The sequence below is a fragment of the Berghia stephanieae genome, chromosome 1 (assembly GCF_034508935.2).
Source record: "Berghia stephanieae isolate SIO BIC M18660-M18661 chromosome 1, UCSD_Bste_1.3, whole genome shotgun sequence".
Taxonomy (NCBI): domain Eukaryota; kingdom Metazoa; phylum Mollusca; class Gastropoda; order Nudibranchia; family Aeolidiidae; genus Berghia; species Berghia stephanieae.
Window position 1 is genome coordinate 56,685,586 of NC_088360.1, and position 25,625 is coordinate 56,711,210.

The window sequence follows — 25,625 nt, forward strand, 5'->3', positions numbered from 1 at the left end:
CTCTCTCTCTCTCTCTCTCTCTCTCCTCTCCCATCCGGCCTTACTCTAAACCATCGCCTCTCTTCTATCGCATGCTTAATACTTTTCACCACCATGATTATTTCCGCTAATACGTTTAATGTTAAATTAAACTGGTTAATGTTAATCTCAAATTTAACCTAATTACTGGCATCGCAAAGAAACGAAGCATTCTCTCTCTGTCTCTCTCTCTCTCTCTCTCTCTCTCTCTCTCTCTCTCTCTCTCTCTATCAAACACACATATACACATACTCTCTCTCTCTCTCTCTCACACACACACACACACACACACACACACTATCTGTCCGTCTTCTTTTACATCTACTTTTTCTAGATTTTCAATTTCTTTTGCTCCCTCTCTCTTATATATTAGGTCATGTAATTACCATTCAATACATTTACGTTTGTACATTGCTATAACGCTGCAACACACATCATTTTCAATCTATTAACACTCCCAATCTTCACAATTTCCATCCATTCCTGTGACCTTTTCACATATATACCATTGACGTTGAAACATTTTGAATGAACACTAATGAAGGACATGGAGAACAAACTTGAGTGACGGGCATCATTTTGCTATTCATTCGGAACAACCTGACTCAGTTTCCATTGTGGCATTCTGGGAATCTAACAGATGATTCATTTCTTCACCATCCAATAATACGTGCCGTTCCAAAAATCATTATATATATATATGGGGGGGGGGGGGGGGGTGTTTGTGTATTCATCCATCTCCTTATTTCTCTTCTCTCTCTCTCTCTCTCTCTCTCTCTCCTCTCTCTCTCTCTCTCTCTCTCTTCTCTCTTCTCTCTTCTCCATATCTCTTCAATTATCTTCTCATCTTCCTCTCACTCTCTCTCTCTCTTCTCTCTACTCTCTCTCATCTCTCACTCTCTCTCTCTCTCTCTTCATCTCTCTCTCTCTTCCCCACTCCTTTCGTCCCCTCCCCTTCTCTCTCTCTCTCTCTCTCTCTCTCTCTCTCTCTCTCTCTCTCTCTCTCTCTCTCGTTTCTGTCTCTGAAAGGATCTCTCTTTTCCCCATACTCACTCAAACTTTCTCTCTCTCATCTCTCTCACTCTCTCTATTCTTTCTCTACCTCTCTCTCACTCTCTCACTCTCTCTCTCACTCTCTCTCCCTCCCTCCCTCGCCCCCCCCCCCCCCTCTCTCTCTCTCTCTCTCTCTCTCTCTCAAATGCTCGAACCTCACTTGACCCTCCTCGTATTTCAAGAGTTAAGTACTCGGGCTAGTTTTGGGGCATTAACTTTATTACCTGCGTTAAATGGAAGACTTGTTTGATTTTATCTTTCATTTTCTGAGAATGATTCTGCACCTGCCATGGTAACGGTAAACACGGGCTTGACATTTCACTCGTGGCTTTGTAAATAGCTTATATACATAAAGTATGGCTGACTGCTACAAATTCATCCTTTATATACAAGCCTACTTTTTACATTGAAAAAAGGATTTTATATATATATATATAAATGCATATATAACACACACAGTTACAGACACACACAAACACACATACACACACACACATACACAAACACACATTCACACACACACACACACACACACACACACACACACATTACAAGCACAAACCCTTATAAAGTGAGCTTTCTTTTAACATTCAAAAAAAGATACAATCTCTCTTTCTCTCTCTCTCTCACTCACTCTCTCTCACACACACACACACACAAACACACAGACACACACACACACACACACACACAGGCGCGCGCGCGCGCTTTCCCTCCAACAGTCCATGTTGATTCAAAGAGAATATAAATGAACTTGTACTGTGTACGTATCTGGCGATAACATCATGAATGTGATGTGTATATCTAAAAGAAGAAAGCATGTCTCGTCATTTAATTACAATAAAACATTGGATCCTATAATTGATATTTATTTTCAGCTGACATTATTTATATTTCCATCTTTAAATCACAGCGGCATTACGGAATGGTAATTGTTAACGATCTCATTTACAATACTTATTATAAAGTCATCCATAAAATGTGTTTTGATCAAAATGGGTTTTATGGCCAACAAATGACTTTCTGTATACTATTAACTGTATCAGTTTTATCACTATGGAGACCACTTGTCTTAAAACGACATTCTGTGGTGCTATGTGATTTATGTGATACGACGCTCGCTTACGGATCGGAAGGTCTATGGTTTGAGTCCCGCTCTGAGCGGCGCATAGTTGAGTCCTTAGAAAAGTCTCTTTACTCACATTTTCTCATCATACTCAGGTGTAAAATGAGTACCTGGCTATAAACAGCGATGTCTCTGTCGAAGTTAATTGTGTAATATCGCCTAACAGACACTATGTCTCATTCAATACGTTGTGTTGCTGAACACATAATATTTGGAAGGGATTGATTTGAATATTGTACAATATTGTGCGTTAATTCGAGATTATTTCCATACAATAATGAGCTCATAATAATTTGGGTTATTGGACCTGAATGGAAAGATGTAGACCCCAGGTGATGGGTTACTAAAAGGGTTAAAGGGTTACTAAAAGACTATCCTTGATATCCCAAACAAATACAGATGATCACATTGGCAGACCATAATGTATTATTTTATAAGATGATCCATGATTTGTAAGCAACATTGGAAAACACATTTCCAATTAAGTTTACTAAACCATAATAAATCGGGTCATCACACCTGCAATGAAGTACACCAAGGGTGGGTCACATTTAAGGCTAAATGAAGTTGTCCTTGATATCTCAATAACATAGCATACTTTTATTCTCTTATACCGTGGTCGATGATTTGTAAGCAAAATTGAAATCAATAAATACAGTTACTAAATTATTAAAATTCATAAAATTTCTTAAATTTCTGTTCATAAAAAGGTCGCGCTTCTATGTGGATGGCCCTAAAAGCAGGTTTCCATATTGTCAAAGCCCATATGCACTCTATTTACCTACATGAAATAGTTCACATCTATTGTTTGTGTAATTGTCTAAGGCCAACGAATTGTAAATGTCTTTCTATTAATTCTGAATTATCTCGTCAATATAGCGGATAATAACAAATGCATAAACCATAACGATTGACTTACCGTGTAAAAGAAATAACTATAACCCTTTGAAGTAGTAACAAAACTAGTGAAATCCACGAGTTAAGAAAGAATCCATAAAATTGCAAGAATCAAACAGGCGTGAATGACAGTGAATGAAGATAAGAATCGGGAATTAATCTCCGTCGTATCAGAACGTATGACAATCCGATGGCACAGCAAGCACTGTGACCAGGTCCGCGCGTTAAAACGGTGAAAAGCACGAAGAAGAATAAAAAGCCAGATCATTTGAAGTCGAAGCGAAGAGTCGCCTTGGCTTTCGCTTTTTTTTTTCGCGGTTAGAAAGGTTGAAATAAGGATATGGGCTGGTGAGGGTTAGGAATCATGGTTTAGAATGGAAAGGGGAGGGGGGGGGGGGGGGGGGGGGGGGAGAGAAGGTAAATGTCAGGGTTAGGCGAAGTGGAAAGGGGTAAAAGTAGAAGTAGAGACTATGAAATCAAACAACGGAAAAAGAGACAGGACGCAGGAAATGGGTGGGAGAATGTTGTTCTTGCACGCTGTGTGTGCTTATCATGTGTGGTGAGAAGTCATTGAAAAGTTGGAAACTTTCAACAAGTCCAGATTGACGATTTGACGTTTGATGGTTAGCATTTAGTTCTACTAAAAATGATAGAAGTGTTCTACCATCGTTGGTTCTACCTATCCTACGTTATACTTGATTCACCGCACACAGCTTCGTGGTGTTATAAATTCATCCTCGTTTACTTTTGATTTCGTTATCCGCCTTCTTATCCCCTATAACCCCCGGGCATAAATTGTTATGATAGCTTTTAAACTATGAAGTCAAATTCCGCCAATTTATCTTTGAACACAGTCGTTGATGTTCATAGTTCATAGCAAGTGTTGAGAAGCGTGAGCTCAGTGCTCACTCATTCCAACTTTGTAACTGTTGATTCTGTTGTATGAATTTTATACCGTCTGAAATTAGATTGAAATATGATTTGATATTGATCTTAAATGATATTATTAAGTTGTAAAACTTTGTCTTTGTTCCTTTTTTTTTTTTTTGTTGTTGTTGAAAAGTTTCTTTAATCGAGAACCAAAGAATATTGCCCAAATCATTCGTGTACTTGGAGCGCTCAGAGTTAGCTGACTGCAAAACTTAAAATAAATTAAAACTTGAAATAATTATAGATTTTGTGAGAGAACAACACGTGCAAAATATGCAATTTATTTGTGATAATAATGTAATGTATTAAAATATCGTATGTCCCATGCAATATAGCTCTAATACAACATTGAAAAGATGAGAATACGGAATTATTTTTTTAAATGTAAATAAGGGTAAATATTTTTCTCTGAGGTGACACGTTATGTAATTAAAACTGTGGGATATTATGAAGACTGCTTATCCAATCTTTTTCAACTTTAATTATTTAAATATTTTTATATATATATATATATATATATATATATATATATATTATATATATATATATATATAATTAATATATAAATGAAATGACACTCGCCATAGGACCGGAAGGTCCAGGGTTCGAGTCCCGATTGAGGGACGCATAGTTGAGTCCTTGGAAAAGGTTATTTTCTCGCAATATCTCAGAGTACCTGGCCGTTAACAGCGTTGTCTCTGTCGGAAATAAAAATATAATATAGCCTCGTCATGATGCCTCGTCATGATGCCTCGTCCTAGATCCTACATGTTAAGTGTTGCTGTTGATTAGGGACCCCTTGGAAAGCGCTTTGAACACATTTAGTGGATATTGCTCTACATAAATGCTCTGGAATTTTTGTTGTTGTTGTTTATTAGTCATTCACAGCCGTAATGCCCAACAAATCAGATTTTATACCAGTTTCTATAGCATTAAACAGACTAACTATTATTGAATGCTGATTTTTGGACGGGGAAATGACTTAGGCGGATCCTCCATAGACCACCATACAGAACGTCGGTAACTAACATGCCAAGGGCTTTGAATACTCCCTCCAACATGGGACACACGACATCAACGGAAGTCATCTTTGTTATTGTTTTTATGCAGCCATCGTAATGAGTAGTTCTCACTAAATTTAATCCCCATCCATGAAAGGCCATTTATAATGCTTGTAGGTTTTATTAATGTGTATATGTGCTTGTGTTTGCTTGTAGCATTGCACCTTACCCTGTTTACTTATGCATTTTTTAAAAATCTAACATTCAATCTGTTTGATTACATGTTTCAGCATCAAAATCAGAGGAATTAAAGAAGGAAAAAAGATTAAGCGAAAGGAATACTTGGGCAGATTTGATATGTACAATGCATTGATATGAAATTGTTTGAACAATTTATATCCCTCTATTTGCTGGCATTTTATGATGTTATCAGGAACTGGCCTATATGGTGTTTTATGAGTGAGTAGGTTGTTCTGTAAGGAAATGTCAAAGCAATTTCTCGTTTTGAGATAATGAGGATTTTAGAGTTGTTAAATTACGAGTATTCCATTTGGCCTTCGGTCCTTGGGATTTTTGTTTTATTCTAATTTTTTTTTTACCACAAACAACCCCCTCCCCCACCACCTTCTCTCACTCTCTCTCTCTCTCTCTCTCTCTCTCTCTCTCTCTCTCTCTCTCTCTCTCTCTCTCTCTCTCTTTCTGTCTCTCACTCTTCTCTCTTTCTACCTTTCAATGGTGTGTGTGTGTGTGTGTACTTGTGTGTGTATGCGTGTGTGTGTGTGTGCCTCCCCAATATCTCTATCCCTGTCTCTATTTATTTATCTTTCCCATTCTCTCTCTCTCTCTCTCTCTCTTGCTCTCTCTCTCTCTCTCTCTCTCTCTCTCTCTCTCTCTATCTATCTATCTATCTATCTATCTATCTATCTTTCTATCATTTTGTCTATCTACCTATCTATCTATCTATCTAGCTACCTATCTATCTATCTATTATTCATCTAATACATTGCTATCTGCTATCTGTCTATTGTGTTTATTGTTTATTAATATCATCATCATCAGCATCATCATCATCATCATCATCATCATCATCATCATCATCATCATTATTAATATTATTACTATTCCTCTATTATCATTATTATCACTATTATTACAGTCGTATTATTTCGAAATAGAATAACTATACAAATTATTTGTAAATTTACATGATTTCTATATTGTCAACAAAATATTGGCAACATTTCAAACATCGATTAATTAAAATGACTCAATTTTCGTTTCAGGTGCGTGGATTTTTGAAAAGAGGAGGCTTATTTTCACTGATTGATGCTTGAATTTGAATTCAATTTTTTTTCCAAGTTAAAAAATTGGGTTTTGCCAGATGGTAATAATAATACACGATTCTTTCATTTCTTTGTTTTTATTAAATAAACGAATTACTTTTATCGTGCCCAATACCACAACGAGCTTGCGATTATGTGTTATTGCATGATAAAAATATAACGAGTTTAATAAATACAAAGAAATGAAAGAATACGTTTATTCTGCCCCTCCAAGTAAGATTATTAGATATTTTGTAACCAAATGGTATGGTATTACTACTTCTATAAACCTTAACTTGTATCTTTCTTCTGCTTGAATGACAATTTGACCGAAACCTAAAAACGTTGGCTTTGTATTCATGCGCACCAAAAGATTATTTTTAATTACCAATCAACTGTCTTTTACACCTAATTTCAAACCAATAAAATGGAAAAAATATTCTAGCTACAATCAATGGATAAATATTTTATTCAACGCGTTCAAAGCATTATTCAACGATTACGTATTTACTAAGAAATAATAGGGTTTTCCAATAAGATGGGTGGAATGATATGTATTAATAATAATGTTGCATGGCATTTATATGGCTCATTTTCATCGGTGTGATGCTCAATGCCCATTATAAATAAATATACAAACTTTACATTATATATATAAAACGTACACCACAATGATATAAATAGCAACAGTGTCTGTAATATCGTATCATGAAAATTTAAATGTAAAAAGTTAATGCTTTTACAATGATTTAAAATCTATCAATTGATTTCGTTTCTCTTGTCCTTCTGGGCATGTTCCAAAAGGAGCCCAGTGTGGGTAAAGGAACGCCACAAACTTTATAGTTATAATGATTTCTAAGAGTAAGCTTCGTTTTGTCAGTCGAGGATGGTAAATTTCTATTTGGTACAAAGATTTCTAACATGCTTTTGATATAAATCAGTTGCTTCGTCATTTAGGCCTTTAAAACAAGACAGGGCAATCTTAACAATGATTTTTCCTTGACAGGCAGCCAGTGCAGCTCATACAGATGATGGCAGTCCGAAAAGCCACGTTGATAAACCGATAGATAGACAGACCATAAAACGTTGTAAAATGTCAGCAATAAATCTCAGAGAACAACGATGAGAACTTGACAAACAAGATCAGCGTCGGGCGGGCCGTCCTAGAAAATTTAATGACGGGCATAAAACAATGTTTGCCTATGATCCACAGTATTGTGGCTAACAATATAGTTTATTATAACACACTGAGTTACACATTGTCGGCAAAGCAGCACATGTAAACAGCCTCCGATTTTAATAACAACACAAAAGTAACGAACGATTTCTGCCAAAGGTGACAATATTATGGATCTCCAAGATAATACTGATTTTGGTCCATACAACTCGTTAGCTAAATAATTAATAATGCACACAGAAAAGTTTGCTGTTGTCTTTTGTTTGTTTATTTGTTAGCTTTTTAAAATGCGTATTTCTTTATTTTGCCGACAAAGGAAATGTGTTAGTAAAATAAAATTGTTCCATCGTCATTGTAATTGATCGATTCCGTATATTATTCAAAATGTTTTTCGATAAATCATTTTTTAAAACTAGTTGAGAGCCCACAATATTTGCGGAGAAACAAAAGCTATTACCAGCTCATCTATTATAATCATTATACTACTGCATTGTGGGAATTAACACAGATCAAAACGAATATTTTGAGCTATAAGACCATCAAAATCGATCCGTTAATAATGCATGTATGTAGGTGTGCGTAAATGAATCTGGCAACAAGGCGGCCGGATGGCGATTCCCAAAGTCAAGTAAATAATCAAAGGACCGATCATTATGCCCCAGCAGGTTTCCTAAATAATCCTTAGAGTCAACGCGTGTTAGATTTACACTTAATTTTCAACAAAAAATATTTGTGTATCAATCTGTAAAAATAGTTTTATATGTTTTTCTATATTCGTTAGACATTCTGTACTCGTTGGCAAAAATATAACATTGGCTGTACGGAACATTTTTTATCCCAAACTAACTTTTATTAGATCGGTTATCAGTCGCAGACTTTCACCGCTGCTTGCTTTATTGGAGTGACCAGTTTTAACTTCATAACCCAGTCAATTGTCTTGATATCTTGTTTTCCAGTTTTCTATGCTCTATTTCAACCTTTTATTTCAAAAAAAAAAAAAAGAAAAGTGACATCTCTCCAACGTTTTTATTTTCGGAACTCGAAAGACTCTTAAAAATTTAATGGATGACTTACGAGAGAGAGGGAGAGAAAGAGAGAGAGAGAGAGAGAGAGAGAGAGAGAGAGAGAGAGAGAGCTAGAGAGAGAAAGAAAGAAAGAGAGAAAGAAAGAAAGAAAGAGAGAGAGAGAGAGAGAGAGAGAGAGAGAGAGATAGAGAGAGAGAGAGACGTCTACGAAATCAGTTGGCAATTTGCAAATTCTGAGCAATTATGAATGAATGATGCAGAAGGTGAGATTATGGATCATTCAGAATAGATATTAGCTAGTTCAAAGATTGTATCAAGCTACAGGAGCTATTTGATTACACTTAATTACATCTTAATCTATCCATATACTAATTATGAAAGGTTTTAATCATTTGCCCAAAATATAAAAATCAAGTTGTCAGTGTGATATCTCCTCCTCGAGTTCATTAAGCAACCTTCATGAAAAAACAACTCTTAACTATCTATCTCCTCATCATTCATTTTCATAACTTTTTCATAAATTTCAATCCAAATAATACCAACATCGATTTTTCCCTCGTTCGATCCTAAGAGGAGTAAACACGCATTTTGAAAAATATTGTACAAAAAACAATAATTTCAACATAAAGACTGTTAATAAGATTTCAATTAAAAGAAGAAAAAAAAAGATGCTGGTTATATCGTTATAAATACAAACGAATTTCTTCCAGTTGGTAAGGAGAGTGTTAAAACTTGATAAGAAGTATGAAAAGAAGTTTAGGCTTAATTATTCCAGGATACAGGATACGTTAACTGGAAACGAATAATTGAGCCAAAGTTTGCAATCTGGTAAGTCCAGGAGGAAGGAGTCATCACATTAGTAAATCGGAACAGATTATTTCCCTCACGTACAGGTATCAGGTCAGCTGTGTTTGCCGAGAGATGAAAACAGTCTTTCATTCCAGTATACGAGTATTTAACTAAGGGTAAATTTGTATCACTGGAGTTAATTTCAAACTACCGATCTATTGAAAGAATGCAAAAACACGCCATTGACTGTTTGCTATTTAGACTGAATGACTTTCTTGTAAAAAGATTCGGTTCGAGTCCCGATTTGAGCGGCACATAGTTGAGTCCTTGGAAAAAGCTTTAACTTTCATTCTCTCACCATGCTCATGTGTAAAATGAGTTCCTAGCCGTTAACAGCGCTGTCTTTGCCTTGTCCTAGATGTTAAGTGTTTCTATTAGATAGGGACCCCTTAAAACGCTTTGGGCACGTTTAGTGGATATTGCGCTGAATAAAAGCTCTAATTTTATTTTTATAAACTAATTCTTCCTCTACGAAAATGACGCGAACGCATTTGGATACTTACTGGCCCCAAAACATTACACGCTTAAAATATGCTTTTATTCAACGGCATCCCCTCTTTCTTTGGACTCAAATTCTCCTCCTCAAAGAATTAAATGGGGGCCATCTGCACCCACGTGTGATGAATAAATGACAGCCTGAGGCAGAGAATGGAGTAACTGGAGGAGGTGTGGGGGAGGTGGGTCAGGGATGAGTGTGCTTAAAGGTCAAGGGTAGCTGATTGACCAACGGGTTGACTGGTGGCAGGTGGTGGTGGCATCCTCTGCACAATAATAAATAACAACAACCGAATTCTTTTGAGTGAAATGGAAAATGAGTTGGAGTTTTTATTGGATGTCTGGAGACGATATTATAGGAATACCAAATGCATCATGATACGCATAACATAATGAATTTTCCTCCTCCTCCTCCTCCTCCTCCTCCTCCTCCTCCTCCTCCTCCTCCTTCTTCTTCTTCTTCTTCTTCTTCTTCTTCTTCTTCTTCTTCTTCTTCTTCTTCTTCTTCTTCTTCTTCTTCTTCTTTCTTGCTTACTTTCTTTCTTTTTATCTTTCTGGATTTCTTCTTCCTCTTCGTCAGGCTCCTTTTGTCCGTCCTTCCAATTTCTCCTCCCTTTTAGCTTCTTCAACGTCGTCTTCCTTATCCCAATATTCCATATTATATTTTCTCAGATTGCTTTTAAGCCATATATATTATGTATTCATGCTGTGCTTTTCTCCAAAATACTCACAACATCCGCCAGCCGGATTTAACGTACCAACATACAAAACTATAACCTTGTACATTTATAGTCTGATGTCTGGCTAAAAACAATAACAAAGAGCTGTGTGAGTAAATTTCTTTACTTTTATAGTTAAAGATGACTATCTAAAATCAACGAGACAGAGATATTATGTAACATATCTCTGCGAAACAATAACTTAGTGTTGTAGCTACAGCGGTACAAGGACAAGAGATTAACATAATAAATCATTATATATATATATATATATATATATATTATATATATATATATATATATATATATATATATATATATTGATGTTAAGATTGTGCCAATAGTTTTATCCATTTCTATATCCTCGGCCATTTCCCTTTAGACAGTCTAAATGAAATTTACCCCAATCATCCATATTGCTAAGGCAGTTATTCTGGTTTCAGTAGAAAACAACAATTTAAGTTTCAAAGAAAAAGCTCTCTCTCTCTCTCTCTCTCTCTCTCTCTCTCTCTCTCTCTCTCTCTCTCTCTCTCTCTCTCTCTCTCTCTCTCTCCCGCATGGCTCGCTAGTCCAAGTTGTCCCTTTTTTCACAGGAAATTATTGTTTACGCAGCTTTCAGTTTAGGAAGTTGGCATTTGATCCATTGTGGTCGGGGGTCCTTGATAAAGGTTTTAGACTTGGTGCATGAAGAATGTGAATTAGACTGGCGAATGTGAAATTTTATAGAGAATCTCTCTCCAACCTAGGGGACCGCCGACTGTGAAGAATAAGAAACAGCTCAAATAGGGATATATTTCTTTTTTGGCCGGGCAAGGCCATGGCATAGTTATAATACATAAAAAAGCCTAATGCATATTACTTTAAGAAACCAATGAATTCATAGTAGTAGTAGTAGTAGTAGTAGTAGTAGTAGTAGTAGTAGTAGTAGTAGTAGTAGTAGTAGTAGTATTAGTAGTAGTAGTAGTAATATTAGTATTTGTAGTAGTAGTAGTGGTTATAGTAGTAATAGTAGTAGTAGTAGTAGTAGTAGTAGTAGTAGTAGTAGTAGTAGTAGTAGTAGTAGTAGTAGTAGTAGTAGTTGTTGTTGTTGTTGTTGTTGTAGTTGTTGTAGTAGTATAGTCCGTTCCAGGCGTATGTAGTAAGTGACGTTATGAATATAGAATACCGATAGTGACAGACCAAACAGTTTTCTCCCATTGCTAATTCCCTAGATCTTTTCATCGTTTGCAATAAAATAAAACTTCAAAATGTTTAACGTAATGGTGTCTTATTTCTCTTTCCGTGAGGAAAATAATCATAACAAAGTAACATTCAATGGCGTAACCCAGCAAATCATTTTGGGTTGTTTGAAATAGTGTAGAAATTGCATTTAAATCGTATTTAACAACGTTGAAAAGAGGCTCTCAGCGTTTATAATTTATCTCTTCCATTTAATATATTGGACGACACAAGCAGTCCGTTAGGTGCGTATCCATCTTTCGGACAAAGACATTGAAGTCAAAAACCCATGGGAATCCTCCGAATTTTCACGTCCGTCTCCGATATTACGAGGAACGTTGTGTGAAATGCCCTTCACAAAGACATAACGCCCAAACTACTGTTGACAAGAGAACTCATAAAGTTAGCACAAAAAACGTCACTAAAACCCACTGGTCACTCAATAAGTACGGTACATGTTCGCCATTCTTGAATTATGTTCAGTTTTCGGGGGAGGGGGGTGTGGGGGGGGGGGGGGGAGTTGAATGTAATATTGAGAAATATCACTGAGTCTAAATTCTTAAACACCAAGCAGGTCCGTGTAAGTTTTTGACAGCATAACCCTTTAAAGGAACCGCCGTTTTCAAATACAAGAGATGCATAATCAAGGTGACTTTTTAATTTGTCCGTCCCCTTTGAGCTTCTGATTGTCTGTCATCTGTTAATAGTAATGCTACTCGAATCTCTGACGAAATTCTTGTAAATTTTCCTCATTGTGGCAAATTGACGTTTTCAATTTACATTGTAACCAGTTTTTATGAATGTCGAAATCACAGCGGCAAGCTACGCCTCTGGCTTTCAACTATTAATTATAACAATTGCTTACGCCAATTTATGTGTACAACGTGTAGATATGCTATGTCCGTTTAACCCAGCGGAGCAAAATTCGAGAGTAGAGTTCATGCATCTCGTCAAAATTTAACCCCTGGTCAAGCCTGTTTGCAAGTTCAGTGATCGTAATCACAACAGAATTCAATTTATGTATTTAGTTATTGTAAAGAAATCAAATATTCACTCGTAATAGACCCTCCGTCTTTTTAAATATATCGTGAAGAAGAAAAATCCCAGAAAATGGTATTGCAACCAGTTTTTTAAAAATGTCTGGTGTTCCAGCCAAGTATCATTAGAATCCATCAGATTGTTGTGAAGATATACACCTTTACGCGTGCGAGCGGGTTGTGGGACGCACTATAATAATAATAATGATAATAATAATAATAATAATAATAATAATAATAATAATAATAATAATAATAATAATAATAATAATAATAATAATAATAATAATATATAATATAGTAATATATATATATATAGTATAGTAGTAGTAGTAGTAGTAGTATAGTAGAAGAAGAAGAAGAAGAAGAAGAAGAAGAAGAAGAAGAAGAAGAAGAAGAAGAAGAAGAAGAAGAAGAAGAAGAAGAAGAAGAAGAAGAAAAAGAAGAAAATATAGTCTGTTCAGTTCCGTTTAACAAAGCAATATTGGAAATGTTCAAATGAAAAAATTTAACTATCTTTTGCATACAATTTGTAAGTTAGATTAATATCAGAAATAATTGACCCAAAGGGTTTCATGTACATTGTATAAAGAACTGGACCCAATACTGATCCCCAAGGCACACCAAATTTCAGAGGATGATCAGATGATTTGACATTTTAAATCACAACAGTCTGTCGACGATTCGTTAAATAAGATTCGATCAATTTCAGCGCCAATCCCTGGATACCAAAAAGACGTTCAAGTCGATTCAACAGAAAGTTGTGATCAATCGTGTCAAATGCAGCCGATAAGTCCAACATACATAAAATGTTCACCTCATTTTTGTCAGTATTTTAAAATCAAATGATTTACTATCCTTAACAGCGCCGTCTCGGTGCTATGGTTTTCCCTATATTTTGGAATAGAAAGATCATGCAATTTTAAATGCAAATTTAACTGGAGAAGAACTGCTTTTTTCCAGGATTTTAAAAAATATAGATACGGAATATTTGAAACGGGTCTATAGTTTTAAAATCATTATGGTATAAAGAGGGTTTCTTTAAAAGTGGGGCAATCAGAGCTGTCTTAAAACAAGAGGGGATGATAACAGTTTGCAGTGACTGATTAATTATTTCAGTAATTGAAGAAGAAGAAGAAGAAGAAGAAGAAGAAGAAGAAGAAGAAGAAGAAGAAGAAGAAGAAGAAGAAGAAGAAGAAGAAGAAGAAGAAGAAGAAGAAGAAGAAGAAGAAGAAGAAGAAGAAGAAGAAGAAGAAGAAGAAGAAGAAGAAGAAGAAGAAGAAGAAGAAGAAGAAGAAGAAGAAGAAGAAGAAGAAGAAGAAGAAGAAGAAGAAGAAGAAGAAGAAGGAGAAGAAGAAGAAAAATTAATGGTCATAGCATCATTTGGAGGATTGAGATCGACATGAAGAATGTGACGAGAGAGAGAGTAAGTGGTGGAAAAGAAGAATTAATACAAACGAGGAATATTTAAGTGAAGAAGTAAACTGAACAATAGATGGGTGAAAATAATGCAAAACTATATATATATATATATATATATATATATATATATATATATATATATATATATATATATATATATATATATGAAGATTAATTTTAGGCATTTCAACGGATTTATCATGTTCAACGTGTGCTACATATGTTTTCTTTTTTCCCCATATGTGCCAAATGGATCCATATTTCCATATCATACAGAACCAGTCGCCTGTTAGGCGTCTTTTTATAAAAGTAATCGCACAATATCCGTCTCTGCTTATACCTGGACACTCATTCACAAGTGGGGTAATGTTTATAAAGAGCCTTGCCCATTGACACAACACCGGGATCAGAATTTTCCGAGATCACACTCACCCATTCGGCAATTGAAACGCTTAACATTCCTTGACTTTGTGACAAGTCGAAAACCGTACCCCTGAGTTATCCAGTCACATATTGATGTTATGCGTTTAGGTAAAATACTTACGTCATCCGTAAGCAGGATATAACGTATCAACATACAAAACTACGTGTCACCTTAAACGTTTCCTATTCTGAATGATAGAATTTTGTGACAACATATCATTATAATGGCTGTCTAAATACAAAAGCAAAGTGCTGAAAACGTGATGCCGATGAAATAATTAGATGAGTCAAACATTTAATTCAAGTGCAAATAAAAAATGACTGGAGACGAACTTGAAGTTGATTATCGGCAAATCAATATAAATCAATCCAGAATTACATTTTTCATGCGCCCGCGCTTTTTAAAAGTAACAATATGGGTACGTAGTGCTCGTGTTAACTGATAACGATTATTAAATCATCCTAGTAAAATATCCTTAGATTTCCTACAGGAAATTGTGGAATTTAAATTATTTATTATTTGTAGAATATTGTACCATAAAATAAAAGATATAAAGCACAAAGCTTATATTCGGATTCATATATTATATAATACCTCCGTTACTTCGTGCATTTTTTATTGAAACTGAATTCATCATCATCATCATCATCATCATCATCATCATCATCATCATCATCATCATCATCATCATCATCATTATCACCATCATCATCATCATTGATTTTACAAGTCAAACGTGAAAACACGTTTGAATTTCATTTTAGTTGTGTTAACAATAATTAGATAACTTTTATTGAACTTGGATAGATATGTATCAATACACAAACAAGTTTGCATAACAGTTACAATTCTTTTCAATCGATGAACAGGGAGTTGTTTTTTTTTATATTCCACCCATTTTAATGATTATCAAAGTTTGAACTTCAAATTTTAAAAAAACCCTGGTTCAATCAGTTTTTTCATTCATTCATTCATTCATTCATTCATTCATTCATTCATTCATTCATCCATGTATTCATTCATCATTCATTTATCCATCAATCTATGCAATGTGTCGATGATATGGTGGTGAGTCATTCGTATTTGGATCGGAATGTCGCTGGGTCGAATACCGACTGAATGAATGGGAACTTTTCTTTGCTGAGACTCAGACTTACAAAGACTTTATATATACATAATCATATGGCAAACTTTAAAAGAGAGAGATAGCCTATTAGATAACCTATAACTTGTTGGACAAGGTGTGAAATTAAAATCGTAGATTTTGAAGTCATTCATTGTTGCTTTTAACCAATTCTTTATGTAAGTTAATGGGGTTGAGGGTTGTTCAAAAATTGACTAGTCTGAATTTAAACAAGTATATAATTGCTTGGGTGCTCGAATTTCTTACGGAGAGAGCACAATATGTTCAATTAGGACAAAACAAATCTTCCTGTATAACTACAAATACTGGTGCTCCTCAAGGTTGTGTATTGTCCCCTGTATTATTCACAATATACACGAATGACTGTAGAAGTCAAAACCTGAGTGTACCTTTAATAAAGTTTGCAGATGACACCGCTCTTCAAGGCCTCATAACAAATGGCAACGAAGTGGCTTATAGGCAAGAAATTGATAGATTTGTGTCTTGGTGTGATGCCACCACCTAGAGCTTAACATAAGCAATACAAAGGAGCTAGTGATTGACTTTAGGAGAGTGAAGGAACCGATAGAACCGTTAAAATTAAAGGACCAATTCGTCCAGCAAGTTCCTCATTACAAATACCTTGGTTGTAACGATTGATGACAGGCTCAAGTGGGATGAACACTTGAAAATAATTAGGCATAAGATGTGCAGACGTACATATTTTTTATCAAAACTCTCTCAGTTTAGAATAGATAAAACCCTCTGCACATTATTTTATAGAGCAGTAATTGAAAGTGTTTTGTCATTTTGTATAACAGCTTGGGGAGGCAATTGCTTAGCAGTGGAAAGGAACACAATAAATTCAAATATTAAAAAATCCATTAAACGCTATATAAATGATGTTGACGATGTAGATCTTTTATACGAGAAATTTTGTATAAATAAAATAACTAAAATATTAAATGACCAGTATCATCCACTAAGACCATCAATTATTATGTCAGAAAGAATTGGTCGCCCTTTTCATAATATCCTAGGCTCTTTTTAAAACAACGATACAATAAGTTGGACGACTCTGATTCAGTCTTTGATCGAACATTATTTTACAAATCCAAATATAGTTATGTCTCAATCTCAAATTGATTCTTTAAAATAGTTAAAAAGTAATTAAATTGGATTCGAAACAATAACATTAGAATTTAATTAAATCTATATCATTGTGTATAAAATAAATCAGTGACGACAATTTCGTTTCCTCTGTAGCATACTGAGAGCAACCCTGGATCTTCATGATAAGATTAAGATCACAAACAAATCATTTTATAAAACTAAATGCCATTACCCGTACATATTAGAAAGTTGGTGATTTCTATCGGAACGTAGAATAAGACAAGACAAGGATATATTCCAGCAAATCAAGCCAAGTCAACATGTTGTGTCAGTCACTGGAAACCAAAATACTTGTATTGCGTAAAGCCAATTACAACACAGTTGGGTACAATCAAGGAGTATGATGTGTCGTGACCAATGCTAACTATACAGATTGCTATGGTCATGACTGAAGACCATGGCTACGAAAAATCTAAAACTGTCCGCACAATTGACCCAAGAGTTTCTTTCACCCTGAAATATAAATCTTTCTCACTGTTTTATGCAGTAAACTGCCGACAACAATAGTCACCATCTCTATATTCCATGTTCAAACTTCAATTTATATTAGAAAGTCCATAAACAATTATGCCATGGAGAGTGACTGAATCTAGTTAATCTCTAATAAACAAGAAAATTAGCTTATCATTCCCACATATTCTAAAATTCCATTAATTATATAATAAGCTCATAAATCTTGCCTCATTACTCTATCTTCATTTTGAAGAAAACAAATATCTGATGCTAAATAAAAGATCGTAATATTCACGTCTTCCATATTTTAGCAACTTTTATGCAGCAGAGATTATCTGAAGGGAAATATTTACCTCGGAGCGAGAAGCAGAAAGCGTTACAAGTCGAGTCGTATAATAATAATATCCCTCTTAGAACGTTAAGTCATTCTTTGACGCGGTCGTTATGACTTGAATAAGACAGGAAATTAATATCTCCTTTGTCGTATTCATGTACTTCGTTTATTGCTAAACTGAATAGAATTGTCAATGGGCGTCGAGTTGTACTGGCCTATATTGCGCTTAAATGAGGTGAAGAATGGTAAAGAGATTTGAAGAATGCTCTTTTGCTATTGCTTTTCCACTGGCGTCAAGAACGTCAAGAGAACTGTTGAATATGCCACGGACCAGACCTGTATCGACCGTCAATTTATTCAAGTTTCATTGATCGTACTTGATTTTGTTTTTTAATCTTTGAATTATTTGAAATGAAATGAAACTGAATTCATTTGCTTGAATATCTGGCGCTGTTATTCGTAACATAGTGTTTCTCTACTTGCCTAATAATAGGAATGGCGTGTGTCCCGTGGCGATGGCATTTCTAGTTAGAGCGCATTCTTCTTAGCGTGAAATGATATGGTCGGATCCCCAATCGGCCTCTTGTCTCTTCTCCACCGCCGATACTACGTGCGATGATGCGTATTTGATAACATGGATACAATACATTTTTAATATTTCAAACATCTGAAACGTCACCATTAAAAAGCTATTCTAGAAGGAAATGTCCACTGCCCTTCCATCGGCATTCACATAGTCCTGTGATATTGATGTTCTTTCGTAAGCAAATGGAGTTTTCCTTGTTGTGGGGGGGGGGGGGTCGGTAGAGCTCGGTCGGGTTCTTTTATTCTCTTATTTGTCATCGTCATGTGCAGGCTTTGTGGCAAAGAAATACGTCCATGGTTTGCCATTGCCTTCCAGGTGGTTATGGCCGCTATCATTCTAGTCTCTAATACGCCATGGGCATAAAACGATGCATTTCCACTTCTCGCCTTTCAAACCGCTGTCCTGATTCGTGGATCTTCCGTCTTTCCGCCGACAGATGTGTATACTTTGAAGGAGAGACTTTCCTCGTTTTAATTTCGTCCACTGAAAATGTTGGAATTAAAATAGGTGGGTTAAAAAATATCAAATCTCATATATATATATATATATATATATATATTATATATATATATATATATATATATATATTATATATATATATATATATATATATACAAATGACACCTCAATCCTTACTAACAACCATTCAGAGGCAACAACATTCATTAATGATCCAAACAACGCAGATGAGCTTAAAGGCATCAAACTAAATGCCAAAAAGACAAAATACATGCAAATGGGAGAAGTTTAAGACATACTCATTAAAAACGAAGAGATTGAAGTCTCATTTTAGATATTTGGGATCCACTAAAATTCAAAAATGGCGACTGCTTGATAGATATAAATAACCGAATTGCAATGGCTAAAAACAGAACGACCTCTCTAAACAATATCTGGAAAGACAAATCCATAGGGCAAAATGTGAAAATTAAATTAGTAAAAGTATTGGTGTGGACAGTGATGACCTACGGCACAGAAAGATGGATCCTCAAGAACAAAGACATGAAACGTATAAACCCTGCTGAAATGTTGTTTTACAAAAGGATGATGATGATAAGTTGGAGGGAAAGAAGAACAAATAACAGCATACTGGAAGAGCTGGAAGTCATGTCAAAACTACTAAATGTCATCAAAAGGAGAAAACTCAGTTTTTTTTCGGTCACATATGTCGAAACCCATATACCCTAATGAAAGATGAGGTAAGGGTAAAAAGGAGGGCAAACATAGAAGAGGAAGACCTGGACCTAGTTATATAAAAATATATCCTAGAATGACAGATATGAAGGGAAGAGAGCTGTACGATATCGTCAACAGACGGGAGGAATGGGAAGACATTGTGCATCGCAGCGTATTGGCAGCCAACGTCAATGAGGACGACGATGGATAGTAATTAAGTAAGTAAGAAGGAAAGGTGTTTGGAAAATAAATGAAAAGTAGTGATACGAATATTGATGGTCGATGACAAGGCCTGGACGGCTACGTGGACCCAAAAGGCAGCGGAAATGCAGGGGTTACACGTCATAGTCAGTCAATCTCTACCTGAGAGCTGATGACATGGGAAGTAAGGAGTAAGTCAGATCACTTTTCACAAATGGCTATTGCGTCTGTGTGATTGGTAAAAGTAAAGGCAACGTAGAAAGACAATTAAAAGAAGCATCTTTTTGCACAATAAATAGAACTTGCTATAGGTCAGCAATGTTTTTTTCAAATTTTGATTACACGTGGCATGGGAGGGCAATTAGTAACAATTTTGTTTTTGCACCAGCACAACAGTGAAAGCTGTCATTGTTGCCATTGAATAGATAAAAAGGTGAGTACCAATCTTTCTGAGGAAATAACAAGTTATAGGGACACCAACTATTATCAATAAAATAAATCTAAAAAATAATCAAGGCCTCAAACAATCGTACGATCTTCTGAATGGGAAAATGTAAATTTCTCTCACTCGAATGATTTCAAACATTTTCTTGAAATCGCGTTTTGATCTCTGGAAAATAAAATCCCTCCAAGCCTTGTGTCATGCCATTTGACGCCAACAATAATGCATAATGATTCCCCTCATCTCTTGCGTAATCCAATATCATTGTTAATTTGAATAGAGGATTTAATGGCTCAATGAGAGACGCCTTGTGAGCTCCGAAAGAGTTAATCCTATGACTCATAGAAGAGCGATATTGGCTTTGTGTTAACACCGGACTCTCCCGTCTGCGGTGCTAAGTAAACAGCCGAGGATTTTGTGTACCTAACAATTTACATTAATAGCTTGTTTTTTTTTTGTTTTTTTTTTTTTGGTCAATCATTGGTAATACACAATTCGGCCTATACTATGAGAGATACAAGTCTAAACACGGCGTGCAGATAATGTTGTTAGTTCCAATGGCGCTCACATCAAAACACATTATTTCATCTTGGTCACAAAATTATTACTAAAACCATTGACAAATTGAAATTTGAAAGAATGTGACATATTGGGGTTGCACCACGATAGCATTTATTGATATTGAGTTAATGTATATGCAATCTAATTCAGTCCCTTCATAATTACATAGACTCACATACGGGATTTGATCTCAGTGTTGTGGTTTTATTGTTTTTATGAGTTAGGGGTGTTGTAGATCTCTTTAACTAATTAAAATCGTCAAATTAAAAAAATAATATATATATATATATATATATATATATATATATATATATATATATATATATATGCTTACGACACTACACGCGAGGTGTCCTCATAATAATGTCCATTGTGTTGAGGACAAACTCAATGACAATCGCATGTTCCTAATAAAAAACTTAAATAAGAGAGAAGAGAAAAAGGGACAAAATTATTTTTCATCCAATAAAGGAAGATACTATTCCTAGAGATAACTTTGATGATCTATTATTAGAATTATTAGCATCACGAATCTAAAACAAATAAATAAAATTAAGCTTATGCCTTTTAGAAAAGACTCTCTCAAAAATGAATTAACAAAGAATCAATAATATGGTATTACAGAACACGGATATGAAAGACCTCTTCTGGTATGGCTGATGGTGGCTGCTGTGAATAGACCTGCTTATCTTCTGTTTATCCCAATTTCTGTTGCACGAAATAACAATTGTTTGGTGTCCTATTCAACTAACTGTACGAAATGAAAACCATTAAAATTGATCGATTCAAATGAAGGACGAGTTTCCTGGCCAATATTTATAATACGCGTCTTTCTGAAGTACGGGAGTTGACTGGTTAATCTATCATTGAGCATTTGCCATTTGATCGGACTTTGGATTCAATTATAAAAAAGGACAAATGGATGGACGAAGAGACCGGGATAATTCTGATGAACAGCAAATCAAACTTGCTAGTTTTGTGTTTGTAATAGGTACGGACACTCCACCAATAGATCCATTCCCCTTCCCTCCTTTGTCCACTTCCTAAGAATTATGGCTGATGACAACGAAATTATAAGAAAAGAATGGTTTACGTACATTGCATAGAATGGCCCTATTTAATTTTGGTAAGTTGAGAGTCACCTTGATTTATTGAGATAAGTGATTGTTTATTGGTAAAAATGAAAAGCAAGTTTAGTCATTACACAACTAAGATGACTTAAAAAGGATGGGTTAGTGTCCTACATGCTGGAGCTAAAAAGTCAAAACAAGATCAGGCCATTATTGGTAAGACTTGTGCTATACATTTCTTAATCTACAATTGCACACCTCCGTGCTTTTTATTTATCATTTTGAAATGACCAAGGTAGATAAAATGTGAATACGTCATTTATGATATCGTCAGTCTAATACCTAATTGACCAGGCTTTCCAATGGCATTTCGGCACTGATCAACACTTAGCGAAAGCCGTGCGTCCATGTATGAGACTTCCCGTTCACCAAGCCAGTTCAAGTACTAATGTAAACACAAGGGAAATCCAGGTCCTGGCCTGCCATGCAAGTCTTTCGAAGTCTGATCGACCAGGACATGAACTGCCACAAGTGGTCTGTATATATGTGTGTGTTATATGTACATTGTGTTTATGGAAGAGGGGGTAAGGTGTATTCCAAGTCTGATGTGTTGCCCTCTAACTTTGTTTGTAGAGCTAAACAAACACCATTATGTTACATTATTCCCGAAGGACGTATACAAGGTATAATATGGTTTTCCAATGGAAAGGCCAATCAATGACTACATTATAGTGTGTGGTCAGATTGTGTGTTCTGTGTGAAATTGGACATGTTGGACTTTGATTACATAATATAATTTCAATGTGATCAAAAACCTCATTATTCTATCGGTCGATAAATAGACAAATACCATATGACTATTATTCCCATAAGAATTTGATTTTTCTATACCAATTTAAGCACCAAAAAGCTTTTAAAGCAATTTCAGCTTTAAGACATGACATAAAGGGCGAACTGCAGACTGAAGGATAAACATTTTTTCTTCTTTCAGCTTATCCCGCATTTTGCAGGATTGCCATAATGAATGCCACATCTCCATGCATCTCGGTTCATAGCACCATACTCCTCCAGGACCAGTTCTTTCATATCGTCCTTTACCCTATCCAACCATCTAATCTTTGGGCGTCCCTTTTTCCTCTTTCCCGTTAATTGTATATTCAATACTTTCCTTCCCACGTACTCCCTCTCTCGTCTCTTAACTCTCATCTTTATTGATGCATTCATCACTTCAGTCAAGGAAGGAAAAATATATTTTTTGAATTTAAAAACATTGAAAGTTCTGATAACCAGGAGAGCACAACATAACTTTTACCCTTTCTTCCATATTTCGGTCGACAGGCTTGTTAAAACTCTGCACATAGTACTTATAAAAAAAACATAGATTAAAAAGTCACGTTGTGAACTCTAGCAATCGCGTGAAGGCATGTTGGCAACCGTTTTCAGCCACTTCAGCTGGGAGACTATTCCATAGTTGGGCAGTGGAAGGGAAAAACGACTATATGTGGGCGTCTGTTTTTGATGTTGGGATGATTACTCTTGCTGTGTGTCCCCTCGTAGTTCTTGTGCAGATATCTTTGATGTCGTTTGGAAGTTTAAGGCACGAATTTTTGTAGTAGATTTTGTGGAACAATTTAAGATTATCTATTTTTCTTCTCTTTTCCAGAGGTTCAAGGCCAATCCGTTGTGTTATTTCAGACGCACTTGAGAAAGGATCGAATATGTGTGTGATGCGTCTTGCTGTTTTTCTTTTGATGTTTTCTAAGGTGTCGATGTTTTTCTTTGTATATGGGTCCCAAATTGAGCTGCCACACTCCAAAACTGGTCTAACAATAGTTTCAAAAGCAAGGGTTTGAGATGAAATTGGGCATCTTTTTAAATTGCGGTGATGTAAGCACTTGTTTGATTTGCCTTTGAAGCCAGGTGACATACGTGGTCGTTTCATTTGAGGTTTTTTAGCAAACTCAATGGCAAGGTATTGTGCTGTCTTTATATGTTCCAGGTTTGACCATGAACTTGGTATTCAAATGTGATCGGTGTTTTCTTATTTGTGATGGTTAGAATATTGAACTTTGATACGTTGAATTCCGTTTGATTTGTTGTTTCCCATTCTTGTAATTTAGCTAGATCGTCATTTAGTGTTTTGCAGTCGTATGTTGTTCTTATTTGATTATAAAATGCTGTGTCGTCAGCAAAGAGGCGAACTTTTGACCTTATACCTCGTGTAAGATCATTTATATACAGTAAAAATAGGATGGGCTCAAGGACTGAGCCCTGAGGTACACCCGATGTCACCATCCCGATAGTGGAGGTCTCGCCGTTTACAAGAACTTGTTGGGTGCGATTGTCCAGAAAAGCTGCAATCCATTGTAAGGTTGTGTTCCTGATTGATACCAACATCATACAATTTCTGGATTAACCGATGGTGAGGAACCTTGGCAAAGCCCAGTAGCACTAGATCAATTTACCTCCTTTATCAATTGCAGCCGACAGATCATGTGTTAATGATAGAAGTTGAGTTTCACATGAGCGGTGCTTCCTAAATCCGTGCAATTCATCACACATAATTCTGTTAGTTTCGAGATATTCCGTGATTGATGATCTCACTATATGCTCTAACAGTTTGCAGCAAATGCAAGTCAATGAAATTGGATGTTATAATGAATTCTCATAGAAACCACCGTGTCAACAGACTAAATGTGGAAAGTAGGAATAATTTAATAAGTGCATAGCAAACACGTAGCTTAATATAAACCAATTACGATGAACTAGAATATAGTAAAACAATAATTTACAAGACTAATTCCCTTACTGAGTGAATTTTCAAACAGTGACCTCACTCATTCGTGTTTCCTTGCACATAAAAAGTCAACCGAACTGTTGAGAGTATAATATTATAGAATTCAATATTTTAACGTGTTCCACGGACATACTTACTTATTTAATCCTCTTCGGGCCTTGAGGCACATAGGACATCCACCAGACATCTCCATTTTTTGCGATCGGCTGCTTTTGCTGTGGCTGTATTCCGGGACAGGCCTGCTTCCTTTAATTCTTTCTCTATGGTCCTTCACCAGGTTTCTTTGGGTCTTCCCCGCTTTCTCTTCCCATCTGCTGTCCAGTGCAGGGCTGTCTTTGGAAGTGGCCCTTTTCCATTCTGGCCACATAACCCAGCAAACGCCATCTTCTTCTTTTTATTTGGCTTTCAATACAAATGCAGTCAGCTTTCTTTAATAAATCCACTGTTTTTATTTTTATGGGCCAAAATAACTTAAAAATTCTTTTTAGACATTTGTTCTGAAAGGCTTCTAGTTTCTGTGTTAAGGAAGGTGTCATTTTCCAGCTTTCACTTCCATAAAGCAGTACACTTAAAACATTGCTTTTGTATATTTTTAGCTTTGTCTTTCTCATAATTTGCTTAGATTTCCAAAGGGTTTTTCAGCATGCCGACAGCCTGGTTTGCCTATTGAATTCTGTGCTTGATTTCGTGTTCTGCATTTCCGTCGTGTTATTTTGGATCCAAGGTAGGAGAACTCTGTTGCCTCTTCAATTATATGTTCATCTATCCTAATTTCACTGTCATGTTTTGGATTCACCATAAGGTACACAGTCTTATCGAAATTTATTTTCAATCCAATTTTTGAGGCGTTGTTGTGTAGTACGTTTAGTTTGACTGAGGCGTCTCTGTGTGTACTGGAAACTAACACGATATCATCTGCATAGTCTTATCTTCCAGAAAGGATGTCAGTGCCCAACGAATGCCTCTCTTCTTACCATCAATTGTATTTTTCATGAG

General features: G+C 35.6%; 1 protein-coding gene across 12 annotated transcripts in view; it reads right to left on the minus strand.

Moving 5' to 3' along the window:
* The window catches only part of LOC144978001 (polypyrimidine tract-binding protein 1-like), a 351,175-nt gene extending 347,748 nt beyond the window's left edge, over window positions 1–3,427 (minus strand). For 4 of the 12 annotated variants that reach the window (XM_078923561.1, XM_078923635.1, XM_078923600.1 and 1 more), the window contains exon 1: window positions 3,117–3,337. The gene's annotated coding sequence lies outside the window, so the exon portion shown is untranslated. Of the gene's footprint in view, window positions 1–3,116 lie in introns of all 12 variants that reach the window. The other 8 variants (XM_078923571.1, XM_078923553.1, XM_078923609.1 and 5 more) reach the window with 5 other exon arrangements.
* Window positions 3,428–25,625: the final 22,198 nt, after the last annotated feature.